This window comes from Hyla sarda, unplaced genomic scaffold, assembly GCF_029499605.1.
Source record: "Hyla sarda isolate aHylSar1 unplaced genomic scaffold, aHylSar1.hap1 scaffold_362, whole genome shotgun sequence".
Classification (NCBI taxonomy): Eukaryota; Metazoa; Chordata; class Amphibia; order Anura; family Hylidae; genus Hyla; species Hyla sarda.
The window spans coordinates 267,266-273,265 of NW_026610382.1; the positions used below are offsets into that span (position 1 = coordinate 267,266).

At 42.5% G+C, this 6,000-nt stretch overlaps 2 pseudogenes; both read right to left on the reverse strand.

Annotated features, from left to right (window-relative positions):
• Window positions 1-347: 347 nt before the first annotated feature.
• LOC130332043 (U2 spliceosomal RNA) lies at window positions 348-450 on the reverse strand (annotated as a pseudogene).
• Window positions 451-5,230: 4,780 nt separating this feature from the next.
• Window positions 5,231-5,333, reverse strand: LOC130332041 (U2 spliceosomal RNA; annotated as a pseudogene).
• Between the last annotated feature and the right edge of the window lie 667 nt (window positions 5,334-6,000).

Genomic DNA, 6,000 nt, shown 5'->3' on the forward strand with positions numbered 1-6,000 from the left:
GCTGGCTGGCAACATTTGTTTTTATTATTCCAATACCACAGTACCAATGCATGGTCAATCAACAGCAATGACACCCCCATGTCAATTAACAAGATTCAGCACCCACTACCTGAAAGACAGCTACCTATCATGTCATGTCCAACCTGCACAGGTGTGCTGGTTGCTGAGCTTATTAAATTAAAGAGGACATTCAGCAGGAGCAGTCCTGTGCCTGGTCGCTCCAACAGGGGCCAGACACAAGCAGCACCACCTATTGTCTTTTGCCTGCAGTAGGGACCCACTGGACTAGCCAGCAAGCAGCAGCAGCAGTAAATAAACAGGTAATCTTTCTTTCCAACACTGAACCCTGGTGGTGCACTTAATATATGCTACCAGATAGGGGACATATCAGATATTAAACTGATATAAACAGACACCACATTTGATACCAGCCAAAAGGACGAATGAGAAGTGATAACTGTGAAAGGGGAGGAACCAACGGTGTTCCCTTCACATGCACCATCACTACTTGTAGGAAGGGAGGCTGGCTGGCAGCCTCCCATACACACTCTGGCTGGGTGGCAGTCACCCACCAGTACACACAGCAGGCCCTAAACCCATATCATTATTGCTAAGCAGGAAGATGGGAGTCCATTTCACTCTGATGGACCATTTTTAAATGCAATCCATAACCTGGCTTTGGCAGGAACCCTTCTTACTCCTCCTACTTGCATTTGATACTGGGTTTAGGATCTGCATAGGAAACACACACACACACACACACACACACACACACAAGCACACACTTACCTGTGTTGCCTGCTGACGCCTCCTTGGCTGTCCCCAAACGGTATAAAACCAACAGCCACGGGAAACTGTAAGGATAGAGGACATACCTGCATCCTATTGGACTCACTTGTCTTGGTTAAATCCAGCTTATTTGAAAACCTATGGTGCTGCTGCTTGTGCTCATGGCAGTGCCGCTTCTGACAAGGCTGTTCTTTGGTGGGCCTAGGTGACATCACAATCTCCATGGTTACATACACAATAAAGGTCAGATGTTGTTTACATCTGGCCATGCCAGTGGTATTGAGTAGCATATCACAGTGCTAAGGGTCCTGGATGCAACAATCTTTCAATGGGGAATAGCCGCACTGAGTTTGTCAAGTGCACCCATGTTTGCAACTCCAACAATACATACATATGTATGTATCTATGTGTATCTATGTGTATCTATGTGTATCTATGTGTATCTATCTATATCTATCTATATCTATCTATATCTATCTATCTATCTCTTTCACTCTCTCTTTATGTATATATATATATATATATATATATATATATATATAATTTTTTTTCTTTTATATATATATATATATATATATATATATATATATATATATATATACATATATAGAGAGAGAGAGAGATGGAAATACTTTTTTAAACATGTTTTCACCTTTTTTTTAACCTTCTTTTTTTCTTCTCTCCATGTTTTCCTTCTTTCCTCCTTTTTTCCTATGCTGCTGCTTCTTATTTTTTTTCTTTTTCAGACCCTATCATTGCACTATTGCTTATTCAATACCACCAGCAGATGGAGACACTATATTACAACATTAGTTGTGAGCAGCAGTTTGTACAAACAAATGCCTCATAGCTGATGTCCTATCCATTATTGCAATGGATGGTTGGCTGGCAACATTTGTTTTTATTATTCCAATACCACAGTACCAATGCATGGTCAATCAACAGCAATGACACCCCCATGTCAATTAACAAGATTCAGCACCCACTACCTGAAAGACAGCTACCTATCATGTCATGTCCAACCTGCACAGGTGTGCTGGTTGCTGAGCTTATTCAATTAAAGAGGACATTCAGCAGCAGCAGTCCTGTGCCTGGTCGCTCCAACAGGGGCCAGACACAAGCGGCACCACCTATTGTCTTTTGCCTGCAGTAGGGGCTCACTGGACTAGCCAGCAAGCAGCTGCAGCAGTAGCAGCAAATAAACAGGTAATCTTTCCAACACTGAACCCTGGTGGTGCACTTAATATATGCTACCAGATAGGGGACATATCAGATATTAAACTGACACCACATTTGATACCAGCCAAAAGGAAGAATGAGAAGTGATAACTGAGAAAGGGGAGGAACCAACGCTGTCCCCTTCACATGCACCATCACTACTTGTAGGAAGGGAGGCTGGCTGGCAGCCTCCCATACACACTCTGGCTGGGTGGCAGTCACCCACCAGTACACACAGCAGGCCCTAAACCCATATCATTATTGCTAAGCAGGAAGATGGGAGTCCATTTCACTCTGATGGACCATTTTTAAATGCAATCCATAACCTGGCTTTGGCAGGAACCCTTCTTACTCCTCCTACTTACATTTGATACTGGGTTTAGGATCTGCATAGGAAACACACACACACACAAGCACACACTTATCTGTGTTGCCTGCTGACGCCTCCTTGGCTGTCCCCAAACGGTATAAAACCAACAGCCACGGGAAGCTGTAAGGATAGAGGACATACCTGCATCCTATTGGACTCACTTGTCTTGGTTAAATCCAGCTTATTTGAAAACCTATGGTGCTGCTGCTTCTGCTCATGGCAGTGCTGCTTCTGACAAGGCTGTTCTTTGGTGGGCCTAGGTGACATCAAAATCTCCATGGTTACATACACAACAAAGGTCAGATGTTGTTTACACCAGGCCATGCCAGTGGTATTGAGTAGCATATCACAGTGCTAAGGGTCCTGGATGCAACAATCTTTCAATGGGGAATAGCAGCACTGAGTTTGTCAAGTGCACCCATGTTTGCAACTCCAACAATACACACATATGTATGTATGTATGTATGTATGTATGTATGTGTATCTATATCTATGTGTATCTATCTATCTATCTATCTATCTCTTTCTCTCTCTCTATATGTATATATATATATAATTTTTTTTTCTTTTAAATATATATATATATATATATATATATATATATATATATACATATATATATATATAGAGAGAGAGCGATGGAAATACTTTTTAAAACATGTTTTCACCTTTTTTTTTAACCTTCTTTTTTTCTTCTCTCCATGTTTTCCTTCTTTCCTCCTTTTTTCCTATGCTGCTGCTTCTTATTTTTCTTCTTTTTCAGACCCTATCATTGCACTATTGCTTATTCAATACCACCAGCAGATGGAGACACTATATTACAACATTAGTTGTGAGCAGCAGTTTGTACAAACAAATGCCTCATAGCTGATGTCCTATCCATTATTGCAATGGATGGTTGGCTGGCAACATTTGTTTTTATTATTCCAATACCACAGTACCAATGCATGGTCAATCAACAGCAATGACACCCCCATGTCAATTAACAAGATTCAGCACCCACTACCTGAAAGACAGCTACCTATCATGTCATGTCCAACCTGCACAGGTGTGCTGGTTGCTGAGCTTATTCAATTAAAGAGGACATTCAGCAGCAGCAGCAGTCCTGTGCCTGGTCGCTCCAACAGGGGCCAGACACAAGCGGCACCACCTATTGTCTTTTGCCTGCAGTAGGGGCCCACTGGACTAGCCAGCAAGCAGCTGCTGCAGCAAATAAACAGGTAATCTTTCTTTCCAACACTGAACCCTGGTGGTGCACTTAATATATGCTACCAGATAGGGGACATATCAGATATTAAACTGATATAAACAGACACCACATTTGATACCAGCCAAAAGGAAGAATGAGAAGTGATAACTGTGAAAGGGGAGGAACCAACGCTGTCCCCTTCACATGCACCATCACTACTTGTAGGAAGGGAGGCTGGCTGGCAGCCTCCCATACACACTCTGGCTTGGTGGCAGTCACCCACTAGTACACACAGCAGCCCCTAAACCCATATCATTATTGATAAGCAGGAAGATGGTAGTCCATTTTACTCTGATGGACCATTTTTAAATGCAATCCATAACCTGGCTTTGGCAGGAACCCTTATTACTCCTCCTACTTGCATTTGATACTGGGTTTAGGATCTGCTTAGGAAATACACACACACACACACACACAAGCACACACTTACCTGTGTTGCCTGCTGACGCCTCCTTGGCTGTCCCCAAACGGTATAAAACCAACAGCCACGGGAAGCTGTAAGGATAGAGGACATACCTGCATCCTATTGGACTCACTTGTCTTGGTTAAATCCAGCTTATTTGAAAACTTATGGTGCTGCTGCTTCTGATCATGGCAGTGCTGCTTCTGACAAGGCTGTTCTTTGGTGGGCCTAGGTGACATCACAATCTCCATGGTTACATACACAACAAAGGTCAGATGTTGTTTACACCTGGCCATGCCAGTGGTATTGAGTAGCATATCACAGTGCTAAGGGTCCTGGATGCAACAATCTTTCAATGGGGAATAGCCGCACTGAGTTTGTCAAGTGCACCCATGTTTGCAACTCCAACAATACACACATATGTATGTATGTATGTTGTATGTATGTATGTATGTATGTATGTGTATCTATCTATCTATCTATCTATCTATCTCTTTCTCTCTCTCTATATGTATTTATATATATATATATATAATTTTTTTTCTTTTAAATATATATATATATATATATATATATATATACATATATAGAGAGAGAGAGATGGAAATACTTTTTTAAACATGTTTTCACGTTTTTTTTACCTTCTTTTTTTCTTCTCTCCATGTTTTCCTTCTTTCCTCCTTTTTTCCTATGCTGCTGCTTCTTATTTTTCTTCTTTTTCAGACCCTATCATTGCACTATTGCTTATTCAATACCACCAGCAGATGGAGACACTATATTACAACATTAGTTGTGAGCAGCAGTTTGTACAAACAAATGCCTCATAGCTGATGTCCTATCCATTATTGCAATGGATGGCTGGCTGGCAACATTTGTTTTAATTATACCAATACCACAGTACCAATGCATGGTCAATCAACAGCAATGACACCCCCATGTCAATTAACAAGATTCAGCACCCACTACCTGAAAGACAGCTACCTATCATGTCATGTCCAACCTGCACAGGTGTGCTGGTTGCTGAGCTTATTCAATTAAAGAGGACATTCAGCAGCAGCAGTCCTGTGCCTGGTCGCTCCAACAGGGGCCAGACACAAGCGGCACCACCTATTGTCTTTTGCCTGCAGTAGGGGCCCACTGGACTAGCCAGCAAGCAGCTGCAGCAAATAAACAGGTAATCTTTCTTTCCAACACTGAATCCTGGTGGTGCATTTAATATATGCTACCAGATAGGGGACATATCAGATATTAAACTGATATAAACAGACACCACATTTGATACCAGCCAAAAGGAAGAATGAGAAGTGATCACTGTGAAAGGGGAGGAACCAACGCTGTCCCCTTCACATGCACCATCACTACTTGTAGGAAGGGAGGCTGGCTGGGAGCCTCCCATACACACTCTGGCTGGGTGGCAGTCACCCACCAGTACACACAGCAGGCCCTAAACCCATATCATTATTGCTAAGCAGGAAGATGGGAGTCCATTTCACTCTGATGGACCATTTTTAAATGCAATCCATAACCTGGCTTTGGCAGGAACCCTTCTTACTCCTCCTACTTGCATTTGATACTGGGTTTAGGATCTGCATAGGAAACACACACACACACACACACACACACACACAAGCACACACTTACCTGTGTTGCCTGCTGACGCCTCCTTGGCTGTCCCCAAACGGTATAAAACCAACAGCCACGGGAAGCTGTAAGGATAGAGGACATACCTGCATCCTATTGGACTCACTTGTCTTGGTTAAATCCAGCTTATTTGAAAACCTATGGTGCTGCTGCTTCTGCTCATGGCAGTGCTGCTTCTGACAAGGCTGTTCTTTGGTGGGCCTAGGTGACATCACAATCTCCATGGTTACATACACAACAAAGGTCAGATGTTGTTTACACCTGGCCATGCCAGTGGTATTGAGTAGCATATCACAGTGCTAAGGGTCCTGGATGCAACAATCTTTCAAT